The 18,036-nt window shown below is 43.0% G+C and overlaps 1 pseudogene; it reads left to right on the top strand.

The window, feature by feature from the left end:
• Positions 1-18,036, top strand: part of LOC111951947 (protocadherin-15-like) — a 326,670-nt pseudogene that overhangs the window by 147,904 nt on the left and 160,730 nt on the right.

Here is an 18,036-nt window from a genome sequence, read left to right on the forward strand (position 1 = left end):
TATAAGGGAACAATAAGGAGAAGATTCTTGCTTGGCGAGGAATCATGAGCAATGGACATTAGACCGGTGGAAATCTCTTTTGTCGTTAGTCCAAATTTTAGATTTTGGTTCCAACCGCCATGTCTTTTGAGAACGCAGAGTAGTGAACGGATGTTCTCCACATGTTTGTGTTCCCACTGTGAAGCATGGATGGGGATTTGTGATGGTGTGTGGATGCTTTGCTGGTGACAGTGTCATTGATTAATTAGAATTAAAAGGTACACATAACCAGCATGGCTACCACAACATTTTTCAGCGATACGCCATCCCATCTGGTTTGCTCTTAGTGGGCTATCATTTGGTTTCCAACACACTCAGGCTGTGTAAGGACTATTTGACCAAGAAGGAGAGTGATGGAGTGCTGCATCAGGTAACCTGGCCTCCACAATCACCCGACCTCAACCAATTGAGATGGTTTGGGATGAGTTGGACGTGGAGTGAAGAAAAGTAGCCAACAATTGCTCAGCATATTTTGGAACTCCTTCAAGATTGTTGAAAAGCATTCCAGGTGAAGCTGGTTGAGAGAATGCTAAGAGTGTGCAAAGCTGTCATAAGGTAAAGGGGCTACTTTGAAGACTCTCAAATTTAGAATATAGTTTAATTTGTTTAACACTTTTTGGTTACTACATATTCCATATGTGTTATTTCATAGTTCCGATATCTTCACTATTATTCTGCAATGTAGAAAATATTAAAAAATGAAAAACCCTTGAATGAGTAGGTGTGTCCAAACTTTTGACTGGTACTGTATATTTGGGACTCTGAAAGTGCTCTTCTAATATTTATATATTTCTTAAATCCTTTTTTTTTTAATTGGGGGATTTGCATGTATTGTTTTGTTTGGTTTGGTATTACTGCACTGTTGGATAGGGACATAGCATTTAGCTACATCCGTGATAACATCTGCAAAATATGTGTACCCGACCAAAACGATTTGATTTGAGATTTGTACAGGATTTGTTGCTGTGATAAGGATATGTGTAACGTTATCCTCTCCTTTCATCCGAAGAGGAGAGCAAGGATTCGACACAAAATGCAGCGAGTGTGATGAATATGAATTTATTTCAAGACAAAGACGAACACGAAAAAACACTTGGAAATTACAAATAACAAAACGACGTAGACAGACCTGAACATGGAACTTACATTACACGAAGAACTCACGACAGGACAGACTACTAAACAAACGAACAAACGAAACAGTCCGTGTGGTGCGCAGACACAGACACGGAAGACAATCACCCAACAAACAGTGTGAACAGCCAACCTATATATGGTCTCAATCAGAGGAAAACGTCAAACACCTGTCTCTGATTGAGAACCATATAAGGCTAATTACAAGTGATAACATAGAACACAAAACATAGAATGCCCACCCCAACTCACCTGACCAACTAAACACATACAAATAACATAAAAAGGTCAGGAACGTGACAGAACCCCCCCTAAAGGTGCAGTCCGGACGCACCACCAAACGTCTAGGGGAGGTCTGGGTGGGCATCTGTCCACGGTGGTGGCTCGGCTCTGGGTGGTTCCCATCCACCATAAAACATCCGCTTCTTTATCCCTCACAATGCCCACCTCCAAATAACCCCACCTAAATTAAGGGCATCACCAGGATAAGGAGCAGACCGGAATGAGGGCAACACGGAATGAGGGCAACACGGAATGAGGGGCAACACCGGAATGAGGGGCAACAGAATGACTGGCGGATCCTGGCTGGCTGGTCTGGCGGATCCTGGCTGGCTGGTTCTGGCGGATCTGGCTGGCTGGCTCTGGCAGATCTGGCTGCTGCTGGGATTGGCTGGATGCTCTGGCGGATCTGGCTGGATGACGCTCTGGCGGATCCTGGCTGGATGACGCCTCTGGCGGATCTGGCTGGATGACGGCTCTGGGCGAATCTGCTGATGAGGCTCTGGGGATCTGGCTGGATGAGTCTGGCTGGTCTTGGCTGGATGACGGCTCTGGCTGGTCATGGCTGGATGACGGCTCTGCTGGTCATGGCTGGATGAGGCTCTGCTGGTCATGCGTGATGGTTGGCGTATGGCTGGATGACGGCTCTGGTGGTATGGTTGGTGAGGCTCTGGCTGGTCCTGTCTGGGGAAGGCTCTGGCTGATCCTGTCTGGCGGAAGGCTCTGGTGATCCTGTCTGGCGGAAGTCTGGCGGCTCCTGTCGGGCGGAAGGCTCTAGCGGCTCCTGTCTGGGGACGGCTCTAGGGCTCCTGTCTGGCGGACGGCTCTGTAGGCTCATGGCAGACGGGCGGCTTTGCAGGCTCATGGCAGACGGGCGGCTTTGAAGGCTCAGTACGACGGGCGGCTTTGAAGGCTCAATACAGACGGGCAGTCATGCGGCGCTTGGCAGACGGACAGTTCAGACGGCGTTGGGCAGACGGACAGTTCAGGCACCGTTGGGCAGACGGGCAGTTCAGGCTCCGCTGGGCACGGCAGACTCTGGCGGCTGAGACGCACTGTAGGCTAGTGCGTGGTACCGGAGAGGTACCGGCTAAAGACACGCACCTCAAGGCTAGTGCGGGGAGCGGGACAGGACACACTGAGTTTCAAAGCGCACTATAGGACTGGTGCGTGGTACCGGGACTGGTGTACCGGGCTGAGGAGGCACTCAGAACGAGTACGGGGAGAAATCAGTGCGTACAGGGTCTGGATACGCACATGAGGCTTGGTGCGTGGTGCCGGAACTGGAGGCATGGGCTGGATACACACACCACAGGGAGTGCGTGGAGGAGGAACAGGGCTCTGGAGACCACTGGAAACCTGGTGCGTGGTGTAGGCACTGGTGGTACTGGCCTGGAGCGGGGAGGTGGCGCCGGAAATACCGGACCGTGCAGGCGTACTGGCTCCTTGAGCACTGAGCCTGCCCAACTTACCTGGTGTATGCTCCCCGCCGACCAGTGCGGGGAGGTGGAATAACCGCACCGGGCTATGTAGGCGACCGGGGACACCATGCGTAAGGCTGGTGCCATGTAAGCCGGCCGAGGAGACGTACTGGTGGCCAGATTATGTAGGGCGGTTCATGACATCCGGCTCAATACTCAATCTGGCCGGCCGATACGAGGAGCTGGTATGTACGCACCGGGCTGTGCACACGTACAGGAGAACCCATGCGCTCTACTGCGTAACACGGTGTCTGCCCGTACTCTCGCTCTCCACGGTAAGTACAGGGAGTGGGCGAGGTTCCTACCTGACTTGCCACTCTCCTTCTAGCCCCCAAGAAATTTTTGGGGTTTATCAGGCTTTTCGGCTTCCGCCACGTCTCCTTGCTGCCTCCTCGAAACCCGCTCCTGGGCTTTAGCTGCCTCTCTTCCTGAGAGCGGCGATTCTCTCCTGCCTTAGCCCAGGGTCTTCTCCTCAATATCTGCTCCCAAGTCCACGAGTCCTGGTTCGCTGTTGAGCTCTCTCCCGCGCTTGGTCCATGGTTGGTGGGTGATTCTGTACGGTTTCTCTCTCTTCTCGAAGAGGAGGAGCAAGGATTCGACCAAATGCAGCGAGGTGTGATGACATATTGAATTTTTTCAAGACAAGACGAACAGAAAAACACTTGGAAAATTCAAAATAACAAAAGACGTAGACAGACTGAACATGGAACTTAATACTACACGAAGAATCACGAACAGAACAGACTACATCAAACGAACGAACAAAGAAACAGTCCGTGTGGTGCGCAGACACGGGAAGACAATCACACAAACAACAGTGTGAACAGCCAACTATATATGGTTTCAATCAGAGGAAAACGTAAACACTGTCTCTGATTGAGAACCTATAAGGCTAATTACAAGTGACTAAACATAGAAACAAACATAGAATTCCCACCAACTCACCCTGACAACTAAACACATACAAAATAACATAAAACAGGTCAGGAACGTGACATATGTGACTATTACTTTGAAGAGTTCGTCAATAGTATGTTTATTATGTCTATGTTGAGGCTTTGATGGTTGCCATTTTGCCATTAGAATGATCCGGACTTATGAAAGAAATTGCTGCAATTTTAAATTCTTSAGCATCAAGCAATTGTGTTATATTGTCTTGGGCAAGCAATGGTAAGAGAATAAGTGGTCCATTTAAATTGAAATCAAGCCTTTAATGTTCTGTATTCTGGCTTCAAGGGTTCTGTTTTGTTTGGTTGTCCTTTCTTTTGGGTTGCGCTCACTTACTGTGTGTGTGTGTATGTGTACTGTCGTGGCAATTTCCTGTATTACCAAATGAGGAGAGTTACAAACCACACACCAGTCAGAGTTATACTTAAATGTCATCTTTAATAATGTGAGCTTTAAAATCGCCCTCAGATCAATTCAGTGTCTATAATGAATTCTGAGAGTCCCTACAGTCGAATACAAATATCTTTTATAGCCAAGATACACCCCTCTCAAGTTACATGACGAACCACAGAACTCTTCACAAAGGGCCWTTTACTTGAGAAAGGAGTATTCCATATCCAGATAGCATTAGCTATAAATTATCGTTCAGTTTGGTCTCTAAGACGAGGTTCTAATCTCGTTCCTGGTACTTCATAGTACAAAAACATTACCTCACTATCTGGAATGCTCTTTAGGCTTTACTGGCCAAAGACATCGTAAATCTCCTCTGTCAGTGCTATCTCATAGAGGCCCATCCTCAGTGGAACACTGAACACACAATAGTRGACAGATTCMATTCTGTCGAATAAAACAACCATTCTAATGCAATACAAAGATTATAATATAATCTTACAAGCACTATAACATAATCTCGCAATTTTCCACGACAGTACGTCACAGGAGGTTGGTGGCAACTTAATTGGGGAGGACGGGCTTGTGGTAATGGCTGGGGCAGAATAAGTGGAATGGTATCAAATACATCAAACACGTGGTTTCAATGTGTTTGATGCCATTCCATTTGCTCCGTTCCGGCCATTATTATGAGCCGTTCTCCCCTCAGCAGCCTCCTGTGGTTTACMTGTCTGTATGTGTGTGTTTGTGTTTGTCTGTGTGAGGGTGTGCCTTTCTACAGTAAGTCTCAAAAGTTTGATTTAGTTTTGCGCCCCTCCTGAGGAAAACCTCAACATCTGTGTTGTGAATTAAGCCAGGGGGACCGGCAATACCACATTAAAGTTGTACCCTTTACCCTTTTATGTACCCTTTATTTGTTCGTATTACAGGTACCTTCTGGGTTTTATTCAGTGTTTCTTTGTTTTTTTAGTCAGCACTTACATCTTATGGTGAGTCGTAAGGTGATTACAAAGCCAGTGAAAGTACAGGCGCCAAATTCAAACAAAGAATCTCATAATTAAAATCTCAACACAAGTATTTTACACATTTTAAAGATAAACTGTTGTTAATCCACAGTGTCGATTCAAAAAGGCTTTACGGCGAAGCACACCATCTGATTATGTAAGTCAGTACCTATCACAGAAAACACTGCATTTTTCAGCCAAAGGAGAGGTCCAAAAAGCAGAAATAGAGATAAAATGAATCACTAACTTTGATGATCTTCATCAGATGACACTCATAGACTTCATGTTACACAATACTGTATGTTTGTTCAATAAAGTTCTTAGTTACATTGGCGTTATGTTCAGTAATGTTTTCCTCAAACATCCGGTGATTTTGCAGAGAGCCATCAATTTAACAAATACTCATAATAAACATTGATAAACGATACAAGTATTACAAATGGAACTTTAGATAAACTTCTCCTTAATGCAACCGTGTGTCAGATTTAAAAATAAAAAAAAGAGCACAACATGCATATTCTGAGTACGACGCTCAGACACAAAAAAAGCCATACAGGTACCCGCCATGTTGTGAGTCAACAGAAGTCAGAAATAGCATTATAAATATTCACTTACCTTTGATGATCTTCATCAGAATGCACTCCCAGGAATCCCAGTTCCACAATAAATGTTGGTTTTGTAACGTCCATAATTATGTCCAATACCTCCTTTTTGTTTGCACGTTTAGTTCCAAAATCGAAATTCACGACGCGTAGGCCAGACGAAAAGTCAAAAATTCCATTACAGTTCGCAGAAACATGTCAAACGATGTATAGAATCAATCTTTAGGATGTTTTAACACAAAATCTTCAATAATGTTTCAACCGGAGAATTCCTTTGTCTTCAGAAATGCGATGCGCAGCTAACTCTCACAGGGCGCGCCTGACTGAGTTTGGGACTCTGCCAGACACCTGACTCAATCAGCTCTTATTCCCTCATCCTTCACGAGAAGCTCAAACAATGTTCTAAAGACTGTTGGCATCTAGTGGAAGCCTTAGGAAGTGCAATATGACCCCATAGACACTGTATATTGGATAGGCAAACCTACAAACCTCAGATTTCCCACTTCCTGGTTGGATTTTTTCTCAGGTTTTTGCCTGCCATATGAGTTCTGTTATACTCACAGACATCATTCAAACAGTTTTTGAAACTTCAGAGTGTTTTCTATCCAAATCTACTAATAATATGGAATATCTTAGCTTCTGGGACTGAGTAGCAGGCAGTTTACTCTGGGCACCTTATTCATCCAAGCTACTCAATACTGCCCCCAGCCATAAGAAGTTAAGTTGAAAAACGTTACACAAAAGGAAACTGGAAGAGAATTTGCAAGAAACAGGCTTTGTCCTAAAGGCAGGATTTTTACTGCTCTCACTGTTGTTKTGTGTATAGATGKTGGCATCAGATGGGGTACAGGAGAGCATGCGGGTGACTGTCAACATCCTGGTGATTGACGCCAATGACAACACTCCCACCTTCGGTGAAGTCTCCTACAGCGTTAAGGTGTTCACTGACATGCAGCAAGGAGAAACAGTACTACAGGTAATCAATACATATCTGTCTCTATCTTCCTGTCCCCCTTTCTCTCTGGCTCTCATTCTTCTCTCGCGCTTTCGCTCTTTCTCTTTCTGTCTCTTCTTTCCCTCGCTCTCTCTCTCTGTCTCTCTCTATTTCTCCCGCCTCTCTTTCTCTCTCTTGTCCAGTTCCGCAAACAAATGTTGCCTTAGATCAACAGTCCCAGCCCCAGAACAATCCACTCTTTCTTTGATCAGAGCTGATGACTCAAGAACAATCTACTCTCTTAATACAGTGGTCCAGACTCAAATATCATCAGCTCAATATTGACATAACTTGACGTAATACACTACCATGAGTCAACAGTCAGGACTCCAAATCAATCTCCTCTCCTATAACAACAATTGTCACTGAAATAGCTCCAAGGTCTTCCCGAGGGGCGCAGCYGTCTAAGGCGCTGCATTGCAGTGCTAGAGGCGTCACTARAGACRCCGGGTCGATCCCGGGCTGTGTCGCAGCCTGCCGAGACCGGGAGACCCATGAGGCGGCCCACAATTGGCCCAGTGTCGTCTGGGTTAGGTTAGGGGAGAGTTTGGCCCATCACTCTCTAGTGACTCGGGCTGGCTGCTTCTGGGTTAAGCGAGCAGTGTGGCTTGGCAGGGTTGTGTTTCGGAGGACGGATGGCTCTCAACCTTTGCCTCTCCCAAGTCCGTACATGTGTTGCAGCGATGGGACAAGACTGTAACTACTAATTGGATAACACGAAAAAGGGGTTTAATAKAATTATTTGCTCCAGGGAGATCTGGTTTATGGTTTGTCGTCATCTCTACAATATGTCTGAATGGATTGCAGAGTTTATTTAGTTTGACTAGAATTCTAGTTTGATTGGTTTAAAGGTTTGGGGTTGGGTTTGGTGTGTGTGTGAGTGTATATGAGTGCATACGTGCGCGTTTGTGTTTAGGGTCAAAGTGTTTCCAGCAGGAAGTCCCCACATTGACATATCTGGTTTTGTGGGGTTCGTTCAGCAGCAGCGTGCGTTTGTCTCTCATTTGGTAAGCAGAGCATGATCTCCCATCTCAGTCGCTCAGCACACAGTCACAAAAAAAATGTCAGACATAGAAAAGGTCAAGTTTAATCTGTGTTTAAAATCAGCCGCCCAGCCCAGCTGAAATTAGGCCAGGGGTCACGTGGTGGACGGTGCGACCATTTAACCTGTTTTTATAAGCAGTTTATATGAGAATCTCCTGGCCTCTAAYGAGGCAGGTTTATTTGATGCTGCTGCTGCTATTTCATCTCTTAGACATCATAGCTCTATATGGGAAAAGGGTTCAGTAGGCTAGCCTAGCACGGATTAACATAGCAAGGCCTTGCAAATATGGAGCTGACGTTAAATTAAAGCCTGGCTATGGGTGCCACGAGTTCTAAACAGTGGAGTGTCCAAATGAATTGGCCAGAATGGAGGGGTGTGTCACGCCCTGACCATAGAGAGCCCTTGGTTCTCTATGGTGTAGTAGGTCAGGGCGTGACTAGGGGGTGTTCTAGCTCAATATTTCTATGTTGGTGTTTTGTATGGTTCCCAATTAGAGGCAGCTGGTAATCGTTGCCTCTAATTGGGGATCATATTTAGGATGCCATTTTTCCCACCTGTGTTTGTGGGATATTGTTTGTGTTTGTGCATGTGCACCACTACTTTCACGTTTCGTTATTGGTTTATTGTTTTTGTTTAAAGTTTCACCATAATAAAGATGTGGAACTTCAATCATGCTGCGCCTTGGTCCGCTCATTACGACGATCGTGACAGGGTGGCTGTTTCATTTTGGAGATAGCACAGCATGGTTCTAAGATCTATTTTAAACAAAAAACTACATTTTAAGTGAGAAGTAGGCATTAGTCTGAAGCCGAAAAATAAACYAATTTCACATGAGCACCACAATGCCTACTGTACTCTACCCATGCTCTACTAAGGTTTTCCAGCACACAGCTTTGAKCTACTACAGTAGCTATGTTGGTCTATTGTATTTCAAACAATGTGTAGGCAGGTTTCTTATAGTATTTAAACATTCTCAAACAGCCTAATTCATACTCTTAAAGGAGGTGCTCCCACAATAATGTGATTTGTACCGCATACAAATTTAAGCATTGGATTTTTCACACAGCACGCTAATCCCACCTTTTCAASCTTTTTTWATTATATGAAAACAAYCTTTGCTTTTATACTTCATACAAGACCATCGTGCTTGATTGAGCGAGCTGATTTGTCATGTAGTAATGTGGTGTCTGCCTGTACTTTCTTAAACCTTTTTATTTAGCAATGTTTACGATAAGCCAATATATTGCTTGATCCGGCAATGAGGTCCAGAGGCTCCATACGGAGGGTGTGATGAAATGGCGGAGATTCCGGAGGCTTGCGRAGGCCAAARCAAGCTCTGCKCRGCATCGCCATGRGCCTCCCACATTTTGCAGAGGGCTCTGTATAGCTCCGTATAACTCTGCATTGACATGATTGGTTGATGGTAGGTGGGGGGAGGTARGTCCTGTATAAACCAAAACATTCTTCCTTGACAACTTCCTTCACAACAGCTCTGCTCTGCGAAGCGCAAGAAGTATGAATGCCGCATCACAGTAAATGCTGTGGCCAATACAGACACCAGATTGACAATAAATCGGCGTTTACGCTTATGCTACGAACCCTGTCATAAACGCATTATCTTGACACTATTTAAATGGAATGTCTGTTGACGACAGGAAGCTTTTGTTGTTGTTCATTGGCTTCCCTGAGGAAGCCATAGGAAAAGGAATCTGGTTGATATCCCTTTAAATGGACGAAAGGCAGGCAATGGAACAGTGATTTTTCAAAATAAGAGGCATTTCCGGGTTGGATTTCCTAAGGTTTTTGCCTGCAAAATCAGTTCTGTTATACTCACAGACAATATTTTGACAGTTTTGGAAACTTTAGAGTGTTTTCTATCCTACTCTGTCAATTATATGCATATTCTAGCATCTGGAACTGAGAAATAGGCAGCTTACATTGGGAACGTTATTTTTCCAAACATAAAAATTCTGCCCCCTAGCTTCAAGAGTTAAACAGCTGCAGACTGAATGTTCCTGTGTACATCTTCTTTCCTCGAGAAAGTTTCAGAGTTTCTAACCATTTCGTACCTTCAGCTCATGCTGTCCGTGTACTGGTCTTGTAGAGTCTAACCATTCGTGACATCCGGTTCACAACGTTCGCCTGCTTGGTCTGATGTACATTTGTCACGCACTCTAGAAAAAGGGGCGTTCCATGACGCCGACATAATGTCTGTGCTCACATGGGTGTGGTCACTAACGGGTTAAGACTTCATATGAAAACAATTATCTCATTTAGAAGGCTAACATCACATTACATCTTCTCACAAATAGTTTCARATTTAATCATATAAGTTCCACAACATCTGGATGTGAATCTGATCACTGGGAAATATACACATTCAGAGATAGTTATGTTCTGCTGTCCTTAGTTACATCACAAATTASTAATGAATTRGACATGATTGTTCTTTAAGTACCCACGGACCCTTCCAACTGTTTMGATTACAGAAATATTGTTTCATTATCKAACCTTGGATGTCACAGTACCACAAAATCTCTCTGTTGTAACGAAGGAATTTTTAACTTCCCTTTCATTGTGTGGGAGAGAGAGAGTTCCTGCAGGTATTTATGACCATCATAAAATGGCCAACTTCACCCCTCTCCCCCTCTGCAGGAGAGGGGGGGGGGGTCTGGCACCTATGAAGTCATGACACCATTCTACTGCCAATGTTTGTCTATGGAGAGTGCATGGCTGTGTGCTCGATTTTATACACCTGTCGGCAAAGMGTGTGGCTGAAATAACTGGATCCACAAATTTTAAGGGGTATCCACATACTTTTGTGTATATTGTCAACATTGAGTTGTGCCGGTGCATGATCCATCCATACAGCTAACGTTAACGTTACAGCTTTGTTMGCTTGTAGCTAGCTAACGTTACTGGCTAACTTTATTTGGCTAGCTAACTGGCAATAGCAGCCAAGGACATTCGCTATCTTATTTGTGCTTATTTCAGGCAAGTGTCAAGTCTCAATGCCAACAGTTASACAGATGACCTCATCCATGTGAAAACCCTTCCATAGCAAAATAMAGCTAACTTCCTGTTCTTGTAGCTTGCCTCTCATCCGACTGGAGTTGGCTAGCTACTATCGCTGTTGCWMCACAACCCAAGTGATTTGGTTAGGTTTTAGAACTCTGAGATTCAGCTGAAAAAAATCTAGGATTGTCAGAAATGCTACAAAAAGTTAGCACATCYTTGGTTCTTAATGGACAGAAATGAGCATGTGAGAGCGATTAAATTATACATTTAATAAAAAGTGTTGCACCTACAAACTTAATCAGTCTGAAAGGTGGCAAGTCTAATGGTTACTTTATGGACCCTGTCGCCTCGTTATAACCCAATGTCTAGAATTTGAGAAAGGTTTGGGCAAAAAGTGGTCTGACAACCCAAATGCTAACGACCCTGTCAAAAATCCATTATAGTGGTTCTCGGTAARGGCTGGACACATCATGACAAGAGGCAGGAAGTGTGTTGTGTACCTCCAAGTTTATTTGAGAATTTTCATCTACATTGGTGTCATATTGGCTTAGATGTGATGGTAGGGAGATTTTATTTAACATTGAGCTTAAAGTTACCAATGCATATACTATTGTAGGGGCTATCATCCCCACAATAATAACTTTGTGTACAAATTTACCATATCTGACATCTGCTGCATCTAAAGACATACATTTATGTAAAATATTTATCTGCTTCTAATGACGAGATGGGTTCAAATCGGGMTTTTTCAAATACTTTGACCATTTGATTGAGCCTGCCTGCACTGGCAGCTYGGAAGGGTTTACACTTTTGGGACTATTCCATCTCTTCTGTAGCACCAGACAAACTCAATGAAGTGCAAATTAATTACCTGAAAGGAAACAATACTATTTGAACCCAGGTCCGATAATGACATCAGATGTAGAATTAGACAGACATATTAAAGGGGCAGTGCGATAACAAAACTAAAATTGTGAAAATTATGATAATGCCCTTTTTGTGTAAGAGCTGCTTGAAAAAAAATGCTGGAATTTCAACCTGTTCGGTGGGATTGAGTTTTTGGCCCAGATCATGACAGCACAATCTGATCTGTTTATTCTGACCGGTGACCAGTCATCTTTTATTTGCATATATATCCTCCAACTTTGAAGGGGTAAGCGGGTAGGCTGATTTAAAAACCAAGCATGAAAACCACCTCCTCTTAATTAAGGCTTTTTTTTGTCTGCCCAATGCAATTGCGAAGTAGTCAAGACTATCGGTAAAGGGTTTGGCGTCTGAGACCGATTGGAAATTAATCATAATCACCAAAGCTTTATTAAAATATAAAGTTTGAGAGGAATAAAACAGTGAGCTGACATTCCCTTTTTATCTATGCATCGTTGGCAGGCCCACATTATTGGAGCAATGCAGGTCCTGTTTTGGACGTAAGTAAAACCCCCTCCATGATGTAGGCTACGTGTCCATTCCTATCATGGAACGAGAGATGAGAACCTCTGTGAATTCTGGTGAACCTCGTATTTAGAAGTTATCTGTAACCTGTAAAAATTGCTTGTTTTCTGTTTATTTTTATTACAACAAAAATGTATTAGAAAGATTCACCTTCCTGGTTTTATTGTGACAACGTCTGTGCCGCGTTTGCAATGCAAKTTCTGGAGAAGTGTTAATGCGGTCTGTAAGATTGTTCCAATATGTTTATAAAACCTACTGGGAACAGTTTAACAGTGAGTGAACATTCTCCCTTTCTCTTTATATTGYATCTTTGTCCAGCTACTGTGAAAAGTTTGGATGTGCGTAAAACCGCCCCCATAGTCTGCGTTGTTGGTGATGGTGCCTGTAAGTGTGACATAACCTATTTGTTTCGTTTTGTTTAGAATTTGATTAGAATTATTCGTTCTCTTTTTAGGCCTTATCAATAATGAATTTAAACTTGCTTATTGACAATGTTTGGCATGTCCATGCTCAGCCACATTGCAATTTACAGCCCTTATATCAGTGTGAATGCTATTGAAGCCATGCAATTACTAGAACCATGTGGACTGCAAATGGGTTCAAATTAACACATTTGGCAAAGATTCTGTAGGTCTACATTTTGGTATTTCGTTTCTGTAAGCCATTTAACAAACGTTAATGGACTAATATTGGAATTTGACTTGATTCCAAGGCAATACAAAACATTCCGTAAATACACAACCTAAAGCAAACACATATTTCACACATATTTCACAAACACGTTCTGATTGGCTAGTAAGGGGCCAAGCCTCGACACAACCACAACTTGTTRATTCATCAAAACKAAGARCTTTCGRGCCAATGCCAGCAAATGTGCCAATAATTGTGATTGTGAAAATCTAAAAATGATTTCTGACACACCACTGAACCTATAGCACTACCACCTGATCTTAGATTTACCCTTGCGTTAGGTTTGTTAAAATAGAGCCCATAGATTCTCACTCAATTAGGATCGATATTTTAGAAGGGAGGAGAAGTTGTTTACTGTAGCAGTTAGAAAAGGTCAGTAGTTCTGTATACACACTAGTGGTGCGCGGGTATAGCCCATCTGCAACTGCCCGACTATATCTGATAAAGTGAAAATCTGAGGCCTGCACCCAACCCAAACCAGCAAATATAGAAAATGCAATATAGGCTAAGGTCAAAGACTGCAGAAATATATATTTGTTTACTTTTCTGGCCCTCCCTTCTCTTTATTTTCAACTTTCTCAGCTTGGTKTTATTGAATTAAACTTCAACAATGTCCTTTTTGCCTCTGTGGATTGACTTGAACTTTTTCTGCCCTTCCTAAAAGCATTATTTGGCGATTGGCTGTGTAGGCTATTTGGCGCACGTGTACAATTAAATCCTAAAGTTTAGGCGTATGCAGTAATACCAGATAGCCTAAAATAATTWAAGAAAAACCTCAATGTAGCCTATATAAATAACACAACAATTATAAATTTATGACATTTTTAAGGTATTGTTTCTCTTTATTCAACCCAGCCYRCACCCACCCTGTTACGAGTGTGTACTGGAGGCGAAGTCAGGTCCAGGAGAGCAGAGTATAGTAAACAGGCYCACTTTTTTTTCCCGGTCCAAATGAAAGCACATAAGTACAGAAACGTGCCCAAAACACGGAACATGAACAAAAGTCTGGCGCGTGACAATACCCACATAACATAAAACAATTTCACACAAAAGCATGGAGAGGAACAGTGGACTAAATACATTCAGTGTGATTAGGGAATGAAAACCAGGTGTGTATGGAACAAGACAAAACAAATGGAAATATGAAAAATGGAGCGGCGATGGCTAGAAAGCCGGTGACGTCGATCGCCGAACAAGTAGAGGGGCCGACTTCGGCGGAAGTCTTGACACACCCGCCCTTCAGCCACATACTATTTAATGACCCTAAACCTGTCTGTCCCGCGGATATATCTGCTAGGACGGGGGGTTATGAGTCAACCCACTCATCACTAATACACACAGCTTACAAGAGCACCCGTCTGGTAAATGTCACTCATTGTATGCCGGTCCTGTACACATAACATTACAAAAACAGGTGGGGCCCTCTCACAAATCACTATTGCCTGCCTAGAAACATTTTCAACTCAGTTTAGTAAATTGAATAGTTGGATTTAGAATGAATGTTTTTGAATGTTGATTTTAGGGCCCTCCACATCCTGCTGAGATACACTGAATTCTTCCTCTCTCACACTGACTCTCCCTCTCCCTCCCTCTCTCTCTCGCTCTCTCTCTCTCTCTCTCTCTCAGCTGATAGCATTGGATGCTGATGAGGGGTTAAACGGTCTGGTGACCTATGAGATCCTTGCCGGAGCGCAGGGTGTTTTCATCATCAATAACCGCACTGGACGAATCACCATTGCACCCGGGATAGCCCTTAGCGTGGGCCGTTCTTACGCCCTCACAGTGAAGGCTGCGGACAATGCACCAGAGATCCAGAGAAGGTACATTCATTTCATACATTCATTTTATATCTATTTGTTCTTTCAGCCTTTTGTTTTGCTCAATCACACCTTTCATTTGTTAATGTGTGCATTGAAATGACTGTATATTAATATCTATGGATTATTTAGGTGATTATTTTTTATGTAAAATCTTGTTTCTTACTCAGTTTTTCATTTTTCGGACTCCTTCAGTTGACCAAGTATTCAATAAGTCAGGATTTCATACATGTATTCATCCATCTTATTTAGTTGTTGTTCCATCTGATTGTTTATTCCTACTGTACAGTCACTTGTAGGTCTATTCAATTCATGCAAATAGAATCAATGTATTCTTTATTGAATGTGCATATCGAGTAATGTATCCGCTGTGATTGAGGCTGTGAATGGTAAGAGGCTGTATGAAGACATATTTGACTGGCTGTTGAGACAAACTGTTTAGAATCAAGTATCAGATGGCTTCATTCTTACAGACATTAGAAATACATATTTTTCATGTATTTCTCTTTATTTTCAACTATCATTGATAATGGTGTGTTGCTTTTTATGTAGTTGTTGCCTCATATTCCTGTTGGCAAGCAGCAAGTGACTAGCAAACTTTTCTGAAAGTTTATATGGACTATCTTAGCCTAGGCTAAAAGCTCAAACTTTACGTCAGTATTGGAGTTTTGAACAGAAAGAGGTGACGCCTGCAGTAGAATGGGTTTTGCTGAAGATAGTTTGCCATGACTGGGTCAGACTGTGCAAACACACGTCTATTGGCCTTGGCAAACAGTGCCTCTGTATGCATACTGTTCAGCAGCTTTTTCAAATTAACACATTTAGGCTACCGGTTGGAAACTGAAGCACTTTCTTCATGATAGCTCCTTGTTTCTGTAAGGCCGTTCAATATGCTATATACAATATCATATTTAGCTTACTGTATATGAGGYCACGGCTCCCTCATTGGCTTGTTCAACTACCTTTATCAGCCTCTTTAAGCATGATGTCCTTGTTGGATGCCAGGAATCCCATGACAACCTTCAATTCCCTGATGAAGCACCAATGTACTATTACACTTGCGCTCTAATATATTGGTACCCATGCACGATTCACACTTTTTCAATAGGTTTAAATTGAAAACATTTTGGTGTTCACGCGTGTATATGTTTGATTAACAACTGCACTGGACCAAGAAAATATTGTGTCAAAAAATGGCCAGGACTAAATTATTCAGAATTCAAATTAATTTGGTTGGAGACAGGTGATTCTTGTGTAATGTTTCTCACCTGTAGTAATTTGGAGGTGCCTACAGGGTAGCAATAGCCATTGAACCTGAAAACCAGACCATTACCTTTACTTCCGCCCTCTTGTTGCCCTCCACCCCTACAGGAGCTCTATCACCACGGTGTACATCGAGGTGCTGCCCCCCAACAACCAGAGCCCCCCACGCTTCCCCCTCTTCATCTATAACCTGGAGGTCAGCGAGGCCATGAGGATAGGAGCCATCCTGCTCAACCTACAGGTGAGAGACACACAGCAGGGGTCAAAGGTCACATACAGTGGGGCAAAAAAGTATTTAGTCAGCCACCAATTGTGCAAGTTCTCCCACTTAAAAAGATGAGAGAGGCCTGTAATTMTCATCATAGGTACACTTCAACTATGACAGACAAAATGAGAAAAAAAATTCCAGAAAATCACATTGTAGGATTTTTAATGAATTTATTTGCAAATTATGGTGGAAAATAAGTATTTGGTCACCTACAAACAAGCAAGATTTCTGGCTCTCACAGACCTGTAACTTCTTCTTTAAGAGGCTCCTCTGTCCTCCACTCGTTACCTGTATTAATGGCACCTGTTTGAACTTGTTATCAGTATAAAAGACACCTGTCCACAACCTCAAACAGTCACACTCCAAACTCCACTATGGCCAAGACCAAAGAGCTGTCAAAGGACACCAGAAACAAAATTGTAGACCTGCACCAGGCTGGGAAGACTGAATCTGCAATAGGTAAGCAGCTTGGTTTGAAGAAATCAACTGTGGGAGCAAGTATTAGGAAATGGAAGACATACAAGACCACTGATAATCTCCCTCGATCTGGGGCTCCACGCAAGATCTCACCCRGTGGGGTCAAAATGATCACAAGAACGGTGAGCAAAAATCCCAGAACCACACGGGGGGACCTAGTGAATGACCTGCAGAGAGCTGAGACCAAAGTAACAAAGCCTGTCTCTTATACACATCTAGATGTGTATAAGAGACAGACCAGCAACAGTGTGTGAAAACCTTGTGAAGACTTACAGAAAACGTTTGACCTCTGTCATTGCTGTCTCTTATACACATCTAGATGTGTATAAGAGACAGGGGACCAGGACGACTGATCCGTGTAAAGGAAAGAATGAATGGGGCCATGTAGCGTGAGATTTTGAGTGAAAACCTCCTTCCATCAGCAAGGGCATTGAAGATGAAACGTGGCTGGGTCTTTCAGCATGACAATGATCCCAAACACACCGCCCGGGCAACGAAGGAGTGGCTACGTAAGAAGCATTTCACGGTCCTGGAGTGGCCTAGCCAGTCTCCAGATCTCAACCCCATTGAAAATCTTTGGAGGGAGTTGAAAGTCCGTGTTGCCCAGCAACAGCCCCAAAACATCACTGCTCTAGAGGAGATCTGCATGGAGGAATGGGCCAAAATACCAGCAACAGTGTGTGAAAACCTTGTGAAGACTTACAGAAAACGTTTGACCCCTGTCATTGCCAACAAAGGGTATATAACAAAGTATTGAGATAAACTTTTGTTATTGACCAAATACTTATTTTCCACCATAATTTGCAAATAAATTCATRAAAAATCCTACAATGTGATTTTCTYGATTTCTRTTCTCATTTTGTCTGTCATAGTTGAAGTGTACCTATGATGAAAATTACAGGCCTCTCTCATCTTTMTAAGTGGGAGAACTTGCACAATTGGTGGCTGACTAAATACTTTTTTGCCCCACTGTAACTAGATCGATGGAGGTCAGGAGAGGGCAGTGTGATTACTCAGGTTGAGATCATGGAAGCGTTTGAGTTTAGCAAACAGCAATTTCTAAACCAGCCAGTATGGATTATCAGATGGACTGTAATATCATATGATTTAATAGATTTTAAGCATTTGTGTTGGCGGT

The sequence above is a fragment of the Salvelinus sp. IW2-2015 genome, linkage group LG25 (assembly GCF_002910315.2).
Source record: "Salvelinus sp. IW2-2015 linkage group LG25, ASM291031v2, whole genome shotgun sequence".
Taxonomy (NCBI): Eukaryota; Metazoa; Chordata; class Actinopteri; order Salmoniformes; family Salmonidae; genus Salvelinus; species Salvelinus sp. IW2-2015.